The 17,896-nt window shown below is 41.6% G+C and overlaps 1 pseudogene; it reads left to right on the top strand.

The window, feature by feature from the left end:
* LOC147916178 (cilia- and flagella-associated protein 337-like) overlaps positions 1–17,896 on the top strand; it is a 134,848-nt pseudogene that overhangs the window by 34,600 nt on the left and 82,352 nt on the right.

The raw sequence follows: 17,896 nt of genomic DNA, 5'->3' as shown, positions 1-17,896 counted from the left end.
GTGCTAGGTAGAGATGTGCCCTAGGTGTGAAGGGACCCAGGCAGGGGTTCCACCCCTTTAGACTAGGGGAGGGATGGGGGCTGACGGCAAGGCTTCGCAGGGGAGTGACTTTTGAGCTAGAGGACAAGTAGGTAGTGGTAGGCCCAGGGACAGAAAGGACATTCCAATTCACAAGAGCAGTAGGAGCATAGATGGGGAGTGGAAGGAGTGGGAGATGTTGAGTTCTTTGGAGAAACTAATGTACTTTGGAACGAAGCATGTCTTTGAAGGAAAGAGAAGAAAGAGGATCAGGAAAGACAGACAAGAGACTCACTAGTCAAGGGTCATCTATGCCCACTACAGACTTTGTCTTGCATCCTAAACTTGATGTAGATTTTATTTCATTTTAATAAATATAGATAGATAGATAGATAGATATAGATATAGATATAGATATAGATATAGATATAGATATAGATATAGATATTTTTTGTGAGGAAGACCAGCCCTGAGCTAACATCCAATGCCAATCCTCCTCTTTTTTGCTGAGGAAGACTGGCCCTGGGCTAACATCCGTGCCCATCTTCCTCTACTTTATATGGGATGCCGCCACAGCATGGCTTGACAAGCAGTGCGTCAGTGCGTGCCCGGGATCCAAACCAGCTAACCCCGGGCCGTTACAGCAGAGCTTGCGCACTTAACTGCTTGAGCCACCGGGCCGGCCCCCATTTTAATAAATATTTAATAGTTTACTTTCTTCTGTCTTAGAAAGAGAAATAGAACATTATATTGTATACTACAGCCAGCAATGTATTTTCATTTTTATAGGTCCAAAATGGTCAAATAATGGCAATTTCTTATAATTCAATCTGTTCTATAAAGTATACATGAAGCTCACAAAAACAGAATTTTGGTAGGTTATAAATTTGGCCACAAGCAATATATTAGCTCAAACATGTTTTTGACCTTTTATTTAATGATAACATTTCTTGCCTGATTTAGAAAGGCTCTTTTGGGAAAATTTGGATGACAGTCTTAGGAAGTTTGCATTATCTTTTTTTAAATTTATTTCATTATCATAAGAACACTTAACAAGAGCTCTACCTTCTTAACAAATTTTTAAGTGTACAGTGCATTCTTGTTGACTATAGGTGCAATGTTGCACAAATGATCTCTATAGCTTATTCGTCTTGCTTAACTGAAACTTCATGTCTGTTGATTAGTAACTCTCCATTTCCTCCTCTCCCCAGGTCCTAGCAACAACCATTCCACTCTTTGATTCTATGAATTTGACTATTTTAGATACCTCATATAAGTAGAATCATGCAATATTTGTCTTTCTGTGACTGGATTATTTCACTTAGTATAAGGCTTTTGTTGCCTTTGCTTTTGGTGTCATATCCATAAAATCATGGCCAAGATCAACGTCATGAAGCTTTTCTCTTATGTTTTCTTCTAGGAGTTTTATAGTTTCAGGTCTTATGTCTAAGTCTTTAATCTATTTTGAGCTGAATTTTGTGTATGATGTAAGATAGGGGTTCAATTTCATTCTTTACATGTGGATATCCAGTTTTCCCAGCACCACTGATTGAAGAGACTGTCTTTTCCCTATTGTATGTTCTTGGTTCCCTTTTTGAAGATCAGTTGACCATATATGTGTGGATTTGTTTCTGGGCTCTCTATTCCAGTCTATTGGTCTGTATATCTGTCTTCGTGCCAGTATCATACTGTTTTGATTACTATAGCTTTGTAATATAGTTTGAAATTAGGAAGTATGAGGTGTTCAGCTTTGTTCTTCTATCTCAAGATTGATTTGGTAATTTATGATTCCATGTGAATTTTAGAATTGTTTTTTCTATTTCTGTAAAAAAATACCATTGGGATTTTGATAGATACTACATTGAATCTGTAGATTGCTTTGGGTAGCATGGATATTTAACAATGCTAAATCTTCTAATCTGTGAATACAAACATCTTTCCATTTGCGTCTTATTTAATTTCTCTCATCAATGTATTATAGTTTTCAGTAAACAAATCTCTTACCTCCTTAGTTAGTTTATTGCTAAATGTTTTATTCTTTTTGATGCTATTGTAAATGGGATTGTTTTCCTAATTTCCTTTTCAGATAATTCATTGTTAGTGTATAGAAACACGACAGATTTTTGTATGTTGATTTTGTTTTCTGTAACTTTACTGAATTTATTTATTAGTTCTGAAAGTTTTTTTTATGGAATTTGTAGGATTTTATATATATAAGATCATGACATCTCCAAACAGGAACAATTTTAATTCCTCCTTTCCAATTAGGATGACTTTTATTTCTTTTTCTTGCTTAATTGCTCTGGCTAGGACTGCCAGTACTATGTTGAATAGAAGTGGCAAGAGTTGGCATCCTTGTCTTGTTCCTGACCTTGGAGAAAAACTGTTCAGTTTTTCACCATTGAGTATGATGTTAGCAGTGACCTTTTCATATATGGCCTTTATTATGTTGAGGTACTACCCTTCTATTCCTAGTTTGTTGAATTTTGTCAAGTGCTTCTTCTGCTTCTGCATCTATTGAGACAATCATGTAATTTTTATTTATTCTGTTAATGTGGTGTATCACAGTAATTGATTTTTGTATATTGAACCATCATTCCATCCCAGGGATAAATCTCACTTGGTCATGATGTATGATCCTTTTAATGTGCTGTTGGATTTGGTTTGCTAGTATTTTGTTGAGGATTTTTGCATCTATATTCATCAAGGATATTGGCCTGTAGTTTTCTTTCTTATGGTGTCTTTTTCTGGCTGTGATTTCAGAGTAAGCCTAGCCTTATAAAATTAATTTGGAAGTGTTCTCTCCTCTTCAATTTTTTGGAAGTGTTTGAGAAGGATTGGTATTACATCTTTTTTTAAATGTTTGGTGGAATTCACTAGTGAAGTCATCTGGTCCTGGTCTTTTCTTTGTGGGAGGTTTTTGATCACTAATATAATCCCCATACTAGTAACACGTATAGTCAGACTTTCTATTTCTTCATGATTTAGTCTTGGTAGATTTTATGTTTCTAGGAATTTATCCATTTCTTCTAGATTATCCAGTTTGTTGGCGTGTAATTGTTCACAGTTGTCTCTTATGATCCTTTGTATTTCTGTTGTATCAGTTGTGATGTCTCTTCTTTCATTTCTAACGTTATGTGAGTCTTCTCTCTTTTTTTCTTAGTTACTCTAGCTAGGAGTTTGTAAATTTTGTTAATCTTTTCAAAAAATCAACTCTTAGTTTTGTTGTTTTTTTTCTGTTCTGTTTATTTCTGTTCTAGTCTTTATTTTCTTCCTTCTGCTAACTTTGGGCCTAGTTTGTTCTTTTTCTAGTTCCTTGAGGTGTCAAGTTAAGTTGTTCTTTTGAGATATTTCTTCTTTTTTAATGTATGTATTTGTCTTTATGAATGTCCCTCTTAGTACTGCTTTCACTGCATCCCATAAGTTTTGGTGTGGTGTGTTTTCATTTTTATTTATCTTAAGATATTTTCTAATTTCCTTTTTTATTTCTTTTTTGACCCAGTGCTTGTTCAAGAATGTGTTATTTTCCACGTATTTGTGATTTTCCAATTTTCCTTCTGCTATTGATTTCTAATTTCATTTCATTGTGGTCAAAAAAGATACTTGGTATGATTTCATTCTTCTTAAATTTGTTAAGACTTGTTTTGTGACCTAACGTATCATCTATGCTGGAGAAAGATATGTGTGTGCTTGAGAAGAATGTATTCGGCTGCTGTTGAGTCAAATATTCTTTACATGTCTATTAGGTCCATTTAGTCTATAGTGTTATTCAAGTCCTATGTTTCCACATTGATCTTCTGTCTGGGTGTTCTAGCCAGTAAAGTAGTGAGGTTTCCTAATATTATTGTATTGGTATCTATTTGTCCCTTCAGTTTTATCAATGTTGGTTTTGTATATTTATGTTGGGTGCCTATATATTTATAATAGTAATATCTTCCTGGTGGTTTGACCCTTTTATCATTATATAATGTTTTTCTTTGTGCCTTGTGACAGTTTTTGATTTAATGTCTATTTTTTTCCGATACAAGTATGGCCATCCCTGCTCTCTTTTGTTATCATTTGCATGGAATATCTCTTTGAATTCCTTCATGTGAGCCTACGTGTGTCCAAACTAGAGTGAGTTTCTCGTAGACAGCATATAGTTGAGTATTATTTTCTTATTTGTTGATTGGGGAGTTTAAACCACTTACATTTAAAATAATTATTGATAGGGAAGGATTTCCTATTGCCATTTTGTTAGTAGATTTCTGTTAGTATTGTAGTTCTTTTGTATGTCTTTTCTTCTTTTGCTGTCTTCCTTTTTGTTTTGTTGATTTTTTTGTATTGATATACTTTGATTCCTTTTCTTTTGCTTTTGTGTAACTTCTATAGGTAATTTTTGTATGTAGTTATCTTGGGGCTTACATAAAATATCTTATAACAGTTCTCTTTTTAGCAGATAACAACTTAAGTTCAATGACATACAAAAACTTTAACATCAACCCCCCCAAACTTTGTGTTATTGTTGTCACAATTTGCATCTATTCATATTATTTTAATATCTTTTTAGTTATAGTTATTTATAATACTTTTATCTTTTAATTTTATACTAGAATTGAAAGTGATCTACCTACCACCATTTCAGTTATTTATAATACTTTTATCTTTTAATTTTATACTAGAATTGAAAGTGATCTACCTACCACCATTTCAGTAATACACTATATTGCATTTTTCTATGTATTTACCTTTACCAACAAGTTTTGTACTTTCTTACGGTCCTGTTGCTGTTTAGTGTTCTTTTGTTTCAACTTGAATAACTCCCTTTAGCATTTATTGTAAAGCAGGTCTAATGGTGATGAATTCCCTCAGCTTTTGTTTGTCTCAGAAAGTCTTTCTCTCTCCTATATATTTGAAGGACAGTTTTGCTGGGTATAATATTCTACAGTATTTTTCCTTTCAGCACTTTGAATATATTATCCCAATCTCTTCTGGCCTGAAGGTTTCTGCAAAAAACTCCACTGAGAGTCTTATGGGGCTTTCTTTGTATGTGACAAGTTGCTTTTCTCTTGCTGCTTTAAAAATGCTTTGTCTTTAACTTTGGACAATTTGATTATAATGAACCTCAGTGTGGATTTGGGTTCCTCTTATTTGGTGTCCTTTGAGCCTCTGGATCTGGATGTCCATTTCCTGGATCTGGATGTCCATTACTTTCTCCAGATTTTGGCAATTGTCAGCAATTATTTCTTTAAATAACCTTTCTGCCTCTTTCTCTCTCTTCTCCTTCTGAAACTCCCATAATTCATATATTGGTCCACTTGATGGTATTCCATAAGTCCCTTAAGTTTTCTTCACTCTTTTTTCTTTTTTGCTCCTCTCACTGACTTATTTCCAATGACCTGTCTTTGAGTTCACTGATCCTTTCTTCTGCTTGAAATAGTCTCTTTTTGAATGCCTCTAGTGAATTTTTCATTTCAGTTATTGTTTTTTTTCCAGCTCCATGATTTCTGTTTGGTATTTTTAATATTTTCTATCTCTGTTGAAATTCTCACATTGTTCTCTTGACGTCAGTGAGTGAGCATCTTAATAGTAGTCATTTTGAATTCTCTGTCAGGTAAATCATATAACTCCATTTCATTTGGCTTAGTTTCTGGAGATTTATCTTGTTCCTTTGTTTGAAATATGTTTGCCTAATTCTTTATTTTCCTTGACTTTCTGGTTGATTTCTGCTCATTAGACAAAGCAGGCTTCTCTCCCAGTCATTATAGACTGACCTCATAGGAGAAGACCTCCACTAATCAGTCCAGCCAGGGATTCTGTGGGCCTCTACCAACTGTCTCAGTCCCCAAGGGAAAGCTGAGAGCTGGAATTTTTCATTCACTGATCCAGGCTGAGCAGGGGGGAGGATCTATGGTGTGTACCAGTGCAAGTTGCCATCTCAGTTTTCTCTTGGGTGGCTAGACTATGCCAGACCCATCAGAATTCCAAGACTGGCAAGACAGAAGCCAGTCCTCTGGGGAGCTCCCTCAAAAAAGTTGGGATGCTGGACACACAAACAAACCCTTTCCTCCCCTGGCTGAATCTGAGACCTAGGGGCACTCTTCTTGATCACATGATGCTGTGCCACAGGTAGGGATTTTAGCAAGAAGATGTCCTGAATCTCCTTATCAGCATCAATGAGTCTGTTTTCACATTTTTGCAGGGTACTGGAGGCTTTCAATTAGTTTCTGGATTTCTCACAAAGGAAATTTGTTGAATTGTTGCCGAACTAGTGTGTTTGTGGGGGTAAGGAGGATCCAGGGCTTCCTACTCCACCGTCTTGCTGACATCACTTCTATGCAAATTTTAAGTAGACGTCTAGGGATACTCATCCTGGTAGAGAAATGAGGGATGGATTAGACTGGGCTCAGAGAGACTGATAGAGAGAGTAATGCAGAAATTCAGGTGCTTCAGGTTCCTCTTCCGTAAAATGGGTCTCTTTTGAGAATTAAATGAGTGAATAAATATAAAGCCCTTGAACTAGTAACTGGCATATAATAAGTACTCAATAAATAGTAGCAATTATTAATATTATCATCCAGGTGACAAATGCTGAAGGTAGCCAATAGAGGCTGAAACAACAGATGGAGTGGAGAGGGAAACGATCTCAGAGTTTTTCAGAAGGCCATGTCAACAGGACTTGTTACTGGTTGGAGGTACCGGCCTGATGGAGAGTGAGCAGAGGCCACTCCATGTCTGGGTGGCTGATGGAGTTGTTCACCACAAAGGGACTAAAGCAGTCATTTGGTTTTGCTCAGTTTAGGTAAAATGATCATTATGATCCCTTCCATTCTCTCTTCTATGCCTCATTTCTTCTCCAACACCATATCTGTCCCAATAATAGAGAAGGGCTAGTAGAGAGGAGAGAGACAGAGGAGAGGATCTCAAAAGTGCCCTCTGCTTTACCTCTTAGCCTACTTGAGAGTCTCCTAAGCTCTTCTACCATTGACTGTCTTTCAGACTTTCCTCTAAGTATTTTCTTTAAGTATTGAAGACGTCAGTTTCAATTAACAAACATTTGTTAAGCTTGTTGTATGTACCAGGCCTTACGGAAGTCAAAGGACGAGTAAGAGATGGAGATTAAAGGAAGTGAAGGAGATAGATGTAAGTACAGCTGGAGAAAAACACACAACCACAGCTACAGAGTTCACTTTAAATTCGCGACCTTGAAGCTCAAGTGGGTCATTGAGACCCCAGGCAATCATCTACATGTCCCAAGTGTACTCACTCCCACTTATTCCAAGTCTATAATTTCATTCTTTCTCTCCTCTCCTCAAATCCCTAACAGCCTCTCCCCTATCCTGATCTCAGCTAATGACCTTGGTTCTTACCTTACTGAGAGAATTGAAGCAATCAAGAAAGAACTTCTACCAACTTCCATCCTATCACATCCTCTGCTAGCATTTGTACCACATACTTTGCCTTCTCACTTGCTACATCAGATGAACTTTCCATGCTCCATCTAAAGCAAATCTCTCCACTTAGGTACTAGATCCAATCCTGTCTCACCTACTCAAGGACATCGCTTCTACAATTCTCCCTTCTTGTCTTTCAACTTTTAATACTCCACTGGATTCTTCCAATTAGCTAATAAAAATGCTATTTCTCCCACAGTAAAGAAACAAAATCCGGGTCGGCCCCGTGGCTTAGCGGTTAAGTGCGCGCGCTCCGCTGCTGGTGGCCCGGGTTTGGATCCCGGGCGCGCACCAACGCACCGCTTCTCTGGCCATGCTGAGGCCACGTCCCACATACAGCAACTAGAAGGATGTGCAGCTGTGACATACAACTATCTACTGGGGCTTTGGGGGGAAAATAAATAAATAAAATCTTTAAAAAAAAAAAAAAAAAGAAACAAAATCCTTCTCTATATCCCACTGGTACTATCAGCTAAGGCCTCCTTTCTTTGCGGCAAAACTTCTTAAAAGAATCAACCCACTCTGACCAGGCTTTCTTTTCTCTCCCACCTCTGACAAGCTGTTCCTAAGGTTACCAACAACATCCACATTGAACATCCTTCAATCAGTTCATCCTTCTGAGCTCCTCTGGCATGACCCATCAGCTTCATTTGATCTAGTTGATCCTTGCTATACTTTCTTCACTTGCCTCCCTGGACACCACACTTTTGATTCTCTTTCTGTTTCACTAATACTCCTTTTCAGTCTCCTTTGCTGCTTCCTCCCCTTCTCCCTAACCTCTTACCTTTGGAGCATCCCTGGCTTCCATCCTTGGTCCTCTTCTCTACCTACGTTCATTCAATTTGGTGAGCTCCTTCAGTTTCTTGGCTTTAAATACCACTAATATGCTGATGACTCCAAATTTATATCTCTAGAGCAGATCTTACTCTCAAACTCCAGACTCTTACCTCCAACTACCTACTCAATGTCTCCACCTTGAAATCTGGTAGACATATGCAAACACCAGAGCATGTGACTTTGGAGATCCCTTGACTACCTGCACTCTACCCCAACACGGCCCCTCTCTTAGACACCATGTCCCAGTCCATGAGTTGGCTCGCTTTTCTCTGCATATGTGAAGCAGTTTCCCACCCAGGAGCATCATCATAGTTCTCCGCACCTGCACGCCCACTCAGCATCCACTTCTGACTGCTAAAATCCTGTCAATCCCCAAGATCTAACTCAGATATCACTCTTCAAAGCCGTTGTCAATCTTCTGAACAAGAATTAATTTCTTCCTCTTTTGGGCTTCCACAGTACTTTATTTATACCTCTATTCTAGGCTTTAGCACCTTCTCTCTTGTATTATAGTCAGCTGTGTTCAGAATACCATAAATAGACCACTGTGGGCCAGACACTATTCTGAGTACAAGAAATCCCTGAATGTACAAAATAAATAGGATTGTCTACCCTCAAGGAGTGTTCATTCAAGTAGGGGGAGATTGACAATAAATAATCACTATTATAAATATACAAATGATATAGTATGTTAGAAGGTGATAATTGCTATGGATGAAAACAAAAGGTAATACCAAGGATGTATGTGTTTGTGCTGGTGGGAATGGGGGAAGGGCTGTTGGTTGCAGTATTAAGTAAGGTGGTTAGGGTAGGCCTCAGTGAGAAGGTGACATTCAAACTAAGACCCAAAGGAAGCAAAGGAGTGAGCCAAGGAGGCCAAGGAGATACCTGGGAGAGAGCAGCCCAGACAGAGGAACAGCTGGAGAAAAGGCCTGAAGTGGGACATGTCCCCTCGCCACACGGCATCCTGTCCCTGGTCCTCTGCCATGTGCCTATGACACCATGACTACCAGGCTTTACAACCTCACCATCTCTCACTGGACCGAATGCAATGACCCCCTAAGAGGCAAGCCTTTTCCCTCCTTTGAGTCTTCATTAGACCAAATTCAGTGACATATACCATTTTTCTTTCCCTGATTCTACAGTAGTGCCTCTCTCTGGTCTCCTACTCTAACTGCTCCTCCCTCCTTCTTCCTCTCTCCTCTCTTACATGCTAAGAGCCCCTCAGGCGCTACCCTTGGCCTTCTCATTGTACCACATTCTCTCCTTAAGTCTTATCTTTCCTCGTTATGGCTTTGGGCATGATTTAAAATCTACTTCTTGACTCCTGCCCCTCAAATGCTAGGTTCATCTCTCTGTGTGAGTATCCTACAGGCCTTTCAAACTTGAAGTGTCAAAATACAGCTGCATTCCCCCCAAATTCTGCAGTGTTTCCTATGTTTTCTGTCTTTATTACAGCCTCCATTTCATCACTCAAATTGAGAACCTTGGAATTCTCTGTGGTTTCTTCCTCTCTTCCTCACCTTCCAATTCCAATCACTGATCAATTCTTCTCTCTTCTCCTCTCATTTCTGTAATCACTGCCCAGTGTGGGTCTCCATAATTTCTTACATGTTCTAGTTGATTGGCTCACTGCCTCCAGTCTTTCCTCTTTGCCACTTAGCCACAAACTCCGGGCAGATTTGACTATTCTCTGCTCACAACCTTGAACAAATCTCAATAGTATCCCAGTGGCTCAAGGCCTTTCTGGTCATTGATGCTCGTTATAGGATCTGCACTCCCTCCCAACTTCCTTGAGGTACAAATGTGATCAGCATCACCAATGTTTGCTGGTTTTCATCCAAATTGATGTTAAGACATTGCTGGCTCTCTCAAGACATGGTTCATGACATGGTTCATCCCATGATGGCAATCCCCATGACACCACAGATGAGCCTTCTCATATAAGTGACAGAATCCCAGCTACCCTTCAATGTCTCAGTACAATCAATTTGGTTCAGGTCAACTATTCTTTCCTTAGCTGGGTTACGAATTGAGAACAATGACGATCCATTTACTTTATTTCTGGAAGGCTGATGTCTAGAGGAAAAGAATTTAACACCAATAACTAGAGACACTTTCAGTATGATCAGTTATCTGACTGGTCTTTCTCTCTTTTGCCACCTAAAAAACAGTACCAATTGGCCCCTTGTGGACAGTTATCATTGGTCTCGATCTCCCCTATCACCTTTCAAAACTGAGAATCAGTGATTCTCTCCATTTTGAAGGGGAAAAACAGGAGATGTGTTCTGTGCTTTGGCCTACTGTGTTCCAGAGAGAAAAAAGAGTATGGCGATGGTAAGATCATTAGGATTTAGAATACCAAGACTTGTGAGAAATTTACTCACTTATCACACTGCTTTGCAATTCAGAAAAGTTCAAAGGAACAAAATCTGGAGCCAATCCAGACACTGCAGTACTTCCCATCCCTGGCTCTCTTCTTCCCAGTGGTGTGTGCTGAAGTTGCCCTGGGTCTGGGCCTGGCCTAAGCACTGTGTGAAAGCTGCATGTTATTAGGTGTGACAAAGTGCTCTCATGAATCCCTCTGACACAGCTAGGGGTAAAACTCCACTTTTTACCCCTAACTCCCAAATGAGATGAGATCCTTTGCTTCCTTTATTGAGATTAAAATTCACAGATTAGCTAGAGAAATTTCTGAAGAAGGAAGGAAATTATCAGTCCTAAATTGGGCCTCTTTGCATCTTAAAAAGAAGTCCAAGATAGCCTCTTTGAAAAGCTGTCTTTCTAGATGGTTATCTCCCATGTCTATGGCTGTTACTGCAGCACAATGAAATGCTTCAGATGCCTGGAATTCCGGGAATCTGGTCTCTTGCCAGAGCTGCAGGGTGATATGAATAATTTCTGGGCTCTGATACTTGGGATGGATGTGTTTCTGGGATTTTTTTGGCAGAAATACCCCTGGAGTCTATCTCTCTTGGAGAAGTCAGTGATATCACGACTTGAGGCAGGCTCGGAGGCTCCTTCCAGGGTGAGCAACAGCAGAGCAGAAATCTCTACTTACGGCAACTCTTTCCATCTTTTCAACAGTCTTGTTGGAAGAAAAATATGCCAACATCCAAGGGCAAAGATTTGTGGAAGATAAACCAGGGACGCAACCACGGTGTATTTCCCCCTATTTTAATGTACTCAGCATACTTTAGCAAGTGTGAATCTCAGTCTGTAACTTCGATGTGCAAGATATACAACTTACTTTATTTTCCAGAACTCAAATTCAGTTCTATTTTGAGCTCTTACCACCTACCATAATATCATTCACTTCAGGGTTCCCCCACCGACATTGTGCCATAGTTTGGGGGCACGTTATGGGAAGCCAGCCCATCTCAAGCCTGTCTCATACACAAGACTCTACACAGGCTGCCGGCGGCACCGTCTGCCTGGAGCTCCACACAGCCGCTTCTCTCACGGTCCTGGGGGTGCTCTGCCCTCTGGCAGCCCTGCTGGGAAGCTGGGCCTGGGTACCCACTTAGGACCCTCAGCACTTTCTTCCTCCCCCTCCCTTGTGGTTCTTCTCCTCTTCTGACTCTTTCCCCAGCCTAGGGAGGCTCTCTTTCGGTTCTGGAGAAAATCCTCCTCCCTTTATGCTTCCTCCCCACCACTCTGCCCCTACTGGGACCCTCCTGCTGGCTCATTCTGCTCCAGGCCGCTGGACTCCTTGCTATTCTTTGAAACCCCAAACACATTTGCACCTCATGGCCTTTGCATTTGCCATTATCCTCTCCAGGAGTGTCCCTTCTGAAATCCATGTGTAGTCCAGGATCCTGTAGTCCAGGATCACCTACTCAGAGAGGCCTCTCTGACCACCCTACATGAAAATACACTGTCCACATCACCCTGCCCCCAGACCCAGAATTTCTTATTGTCTACACCCCGCTTTGTTTATCTCCATAGCAATTATCATCATCTGACATAGGATACATTTATTTGGTTATTATTTATGGTCTGCCTTCCTTATTAGAATATAACTGCCATGATGGCAAGAACTTGACCTATCATATTCCCAGGGCCTAAAACAGTGCTGGGAATGTGGTACATATGCAATAAATATTTGAAGAATGAAGGAGTGAATGGATTTGGGGAGAGCCTAGACTGGGACAGACACTGTGCCAGACACCAACATTCATTCGACTGGAAGACAAGGCCAAGACTGGTCGAGGTGGCCACGCTGAATTTGGCTGGGTGGCAACTGAGACTCAGAAGTCAAGGAGGCCACAAGCCGTGGGGAGTGTGTAGTGGGAGCACTGGGACCAAGAGGTGAGCCCTGTGGCCTCCAGGACAGCCTGTGATATTGGCTGAGGCTGGTCATGGCATGAGGCTTGGAGGCCAAGCAGCCGAGGTGAATGAGGGCCACCCTGGGGAATCTGAGTGTGGCGAGCAGGCCGGACACAGTGCGTCCACTGGTGCTGGACTGTCCTCAGTCCACACTCACGATGATGCCCTGTCCTGGAAGTTGATCACAGAGAACTTTATAAAAGGTGCTTTCTAAGCAAGTTCCTTCCACAAATATGTGCCAGGCACTGTTTTGGGTGCTGGGAATGTGGCAGTGAAAGAAACAGACATAAAAATTCCAACAGAATGGAACAGGGAACTTCCATTCTAGTGGAAGGAGACAGTCAATATGCAACACCAACAGGTAATGGATTAGGGAAGAAGGGCTGAGGAGAACAAATATAGCACAGAAGGGACTAGAAAGCATGTGGGTGGGGGGACACGGCAGAACTCTCTAGGCACTGCTGGGTAGAGACCTGAAGCGAGAGCAACAATGAGCCACAAAGGTTGCAGGCAAGTCCAGGGCTGTGCAGTGGGGCAGGCCTGGTGCGTGTAAGGAGCTCAGTGTGGCCAGCCTGGAGGGGACAGATGCATCAACAACAATGAGCAGTGTAACTTGTTACGGGCCCAACACTGTTCTGGGCACTTCAGAAATGTTAGTGGATAAAATAGGCAAGAACCCCTGCCCTAGTGGAGCCTGGTGTCTAGACGATAGACAATTAACATAACATATGATTATGTGGGATGTTAGGAAGTGATACGTGCTGTGAAGGAAGAAGAACCAGGTAAGGGCATCAGAAATTCGAGAGGGTCCATGTGTTGGGGAAAGTCAGAGTCATTAGCATAAAGAGATGGAGTTAAAGCCAGGAGGCTGAGGGATGTGCTCGCTGTTGGCACATGTAGGAAGCAAGGGCCGAGTCCTGGGCACTCAGACCTGGGGTGACCAGTGTCGAGTGCAGCCCCAGCAAGGTGAGGACCCAGCGTTTCCACCAGCTCTAGCAGCATGGCGGTCACTGCAGTCTTGTGCAGGGTGGGGCAAAAGCCTGACAGGAATGCTTTCAGGTGGGAATAGGAAGAGAGAAACGGAGACAGCAGTGTGAACCCCTCTCTCAAGTAACTTGTCTGTAAATTGAAGGAGAAAATGGAGTGATAGTTGGAGGGGCAAGGGGATCAAGACAAGTCTTTTTTATTTTCCCCAATGAGAGAAATACGAGCATGTTTGTGTGCTGATGGGATAATCTAGAATATTGATGATGCAGGACAGAAGGGGGAGAAATGCTGAACAATAGCCTTGGGTAGGCAAGAAGGGACGGGATCCAGTGCACAAGTGAAGGACTGACCTTAGGGAGGAGCCTGGGTGGTTCCTCAGAGGGACCCAAGGGCAGGCTGAGTCGGGGGGGTGTGGGTGCAGGTGAGTGTGTGCATATATGGTGGACTCTGAGGGAGGATCTTTTTTGAGGGCTTCCATTTTCTTGGTGACTTAGGAAGCAAGATCTTCATCTGAGAATGGGAATTGGGAGGAAGTGTTGGAGATTTTCGGAGAAATGAGGAAGTGTGACATGGTCGTGGAGAGTGGGAGATGAGGGACGGCTGCCAGGAAGCACTAAGAACTTATTTGTGGTTCGTGGTCATGAGTTTGAAGTCAGACCACTCAGCGCAGTGTGTGGTTTGTCTGCAGCCACATTTCCATGTGGATGCATGCATGGGGAAGGTGGGATGTCAGATTGAACCAGGGGTGTGCTTTTGCCAAGAATGAACGACGACAACATAAAAGAGAGAGTTGAGGGTATTTATGAGGAAGTGGTTATAATTGACCATGGAATTTTAGCCATGTAAGAAGGAAAATGAGGCATGAAAGGGTCGGGGATGGTGAAAATACGTTAGGATCAATGGATTGCAAGTCTAGACTTAGAGCTGAAGTATAGAGCGGATACACCGGGAAGTCTGGAGGTAGAATGTTTGAAATTGAGATTCTGTAGGGGTTCCAGTGATTACCAGTGACAAAGTCTAGGGTGTGACCATGGCAGTGAAAGCTGAGGTATGGTAGAAGAGAGGACCACTGGAAGGGAGGAGGTCAAGGAAATGAGAAACCAGTAGACTGGACAGATCATTTATGATTGATATTAAAATCTCAAGAATTATGAAGAGTAGTGTTGGGGAGAATGACAGTGTGCAAGGAGCTAAATTCCATTTTTTTAAATCTTTTATAAAAATATGAGGTATAGCAAAAATTTTGGGGTCCAAACAGGTCTTTTTGGTATCTTAGCAGAGAGTCTCAGATCTTTGTCTTCTTCAGGGACATGTATGATTTTTTTTTCTTTTTTTTGTGATTTACTCAACTGGCCAACCATTATTTGCCAATATTTCCAACATCGTACATGAACTGGTCTTTGCTGGGAACAGATATGTCAAATCTTTGCAGGTGAATGTGGCTGCATGACAGGAACACTGTGGCCGTGGGGAATTTGACTCTTCACCGTCTTTCTCACTCCCTTTCTGTCTGAGGAAGAAACTGACTGGTAGATAATTGAATATTCCCAGAAATAGCCTTAACAAGAAATGTATGAGATATATCCAGAGAAATAACAACCTTTCTAAAAATGTAAAAGAAAGCCCAAATAAATGGGAAGTGATTAGGTTCCTGGATGGGAAAAATTAAATATTGTGAATATGTTATCTCTCACCAAATTAAATGTCAAATTCAATGGAATTCTGATCAAAATCTCTATGAGATTGTTTTGGAGCTCAACAAATTGATTCTAAAGTTCATCTGGAAGAGTAAATATGCGAAAATGGCCAAGAAATTGTTGAAAAAGAATAAGGAGGAAAGACTTGAACTACCAGGTATCAAAGCATGCTATTAAGTTATAGTAAGTGAAAGCAATAAGATACTGGTGCAAAGAAGAGACAGGTAGATTGATGATAGACCTCTGTCTAGATAGAAAATAGTATTTGATAAAAAAAGCATTTCAAATTAGTGGGAGAACAGTCTAACCAATAACTGTTGGCTATTTATTTAGGGAAAAAAATAAGTTCTTATATCACAATATACATAAAAATAAATTCCAGATAAAGATCTAAATATTTTTAAAGTAGATCCTAGAAGAAAATATGAGAACATCTTAATAATGAGAGTAGAAAAAGCCTTGCAAAAGCAGGACTCTAAATATAGAAGTCAAGAAAAGATTAATGAACAGATTTGACAACAAAACTGGAGGAATATTTCTGTGCAGTAAAAGATTAAAGCGTAAGAACTTCCAGGATAGGGAAAAATGTATTTATTTGTGTTTTTTTAAATTAATAACCATGTTATCTAAAGAAGATTTGGAGACACTTACAGCAATGAATATAGACCAGAATAAAAGATAATGGACACACGCACACAAATGAGAGTGAAGGCAGAAAAATATATAGGAAGATAAAGTCAATGAACAAAATATACTCTGTAAGACCCTAAACAATATTTAGAAATGAACAGCATATTTCTCTCTGAGCTTCCTAGAAGCCAGAAAAAAGAAGGAAACAACATCCATTGGTGTTTAAAAGGGACATACAGATTTCTGAGACCAACACAAGAAAGAAATGTCTCTAGTAGGTCCCTTCTGTCTCTGGAAATAAAAGAGCAATGAATAAATCTGATATAAACTGACGAATTATTCGCCAAATTTAATGTAGCCACATACTGTCAAACAAGCCCTATGGTTGTAGTGCTGCTATTTCCCAGATATGGGCGGGGCCTCCACCTCCTGTTGCTCAGGTGCCCTGGGCTGCGCTCTTGCATCCACTCAGCTCTTTCACTGGTTTTGACAAGAAATCCACCCGTACAAGCATTTTGTGACTTCTGTAGACATTACAGAAGGTTTGAGGGGTCACAGGAGAGTTCACACACTCAGGGTCCTGTCACTTTACTGTTCACTCTCCCACCCCCTCCTCCTAGCCTTGTTGGCCTCTTTATCCCTTCTCCCTGCCCCCTCACCCCTCCTGCCAGCCCCACCCAGGCTCAAGTCTTTCTCCATCGGGGCGTTGTTTCCTCCGCTGCTGGCACCAGCCGGTGGGTGCCCACGCCCTTGGAGCCAGCTGTCTACCCAAAGCGGGGAGTTGCAGCATTTCCCCATAAAAATCGGACATCTCTCTAAGAGGAACGTCCTCCCTCTCCATCTCAGACACCAGGATTGGGGAGCCAGTCCCCACTGCCCAGCTCCCTCCAACTCCCACATGGTGGGAAAGATCCTGGTAGTGTTAGGGAAGTCCCTGCCACTCCTTCCAGGCCCCCCGATGTGGTTTCGAGTCTACCTCACAGAGGACTCACCAGCCAAAGCATCTCCTTACGGTTACCTCTCAGCTCCGGCACCGGCTTTAAAATAAGTTTCTTGTTTTAATTATGAGCCTGCACAGTGGAAATAGATGATTAAATGAAGAGAATCTGAAATCGCTTCTGATCTGGGCGAAGTAAACAAGTGCCTATTTCCAAGACTGTTCCGCAAATAGCACATGGGCGTGCCATAAAGGACGTTTGTCGGATTCCCACCCCCCCCCCCCCCCCCCGAGCTTGTTGTTCTTGAGGTCTGAAGATGTTCTCTTTTTACCTTCTGTGCTTTAGTTAAGAGCGGCCTGACAAGCGCCTGATTCTCTAAGGTGATGACCAGGGAGGTGTGAGGGTGGAAGGAGGCAGTAGGCACTGAGTCAGGGGCCAGAGAGCGTCCGCCGTCCTTTCAAGGAGAAGCGAGGGGGATGGGAGGGGGGTGGGAGCATCTGTGTCTCAAAGCTGAGACAAAATGAAGAGGAAAGCAGAAGAGGAAATACAGCGTATGTCAAACAAATAAGACACCAAGAGAGAAAGCACGCACAGCGTGTCGCTCAGGTGCCCTGGGCTGTGCTCAGTGCTTTCCATCCAATCCTCACACCCACCACAAGGTGAGGTTATTATGGCCATTTGTGAGAATGGGGAAACTGAGGCACAGAGCTGTCACGCAATTTGCCGGAGGTTACACGCTTCTAGGAGGTGGCAGAGCTGGATTTGAACCCAAGCTGTTTGATCTGAATCTGTGCATTTAACCACTGTGTTTTACTGACTTTCCAGTAAAATAAAAGGGACGGTCCAGGTACATGTGTGAAGAAGCGGATCTGGGAGTGGAGGAATCACTCTGAAAGCATTGGAGTCGGAAGCACGGGGGAAATGGCACATCCGTTTGCCTCCATTAGGCAGGGGAGGTTGGTGGTAATCAGGGCCAGGAGGGAGGAATCCTTTCTCTGTGTTTTGATTCACAATTAGAAATAAGGCT

The sequence above is a fragment of the Ceratotherium simum genome, chromosome 10 (genome assembly GCF_057802395.1).
Source record: "Ceratotherium simum simum isolate JZ-2026a chromosome 10, ASM5780239v1, whole genome shotgun sequence".
Classification (NCBI taxonomy): Eukaryota; Metazoa; Chordata; class Mammalia; order Perissodactyla; family Rhinocerotidae; genus Ceratotherium; species Ceratotherium simum.
This window is presented reverse-complemented; position numbering and strand designations above follow the sequence as displayed.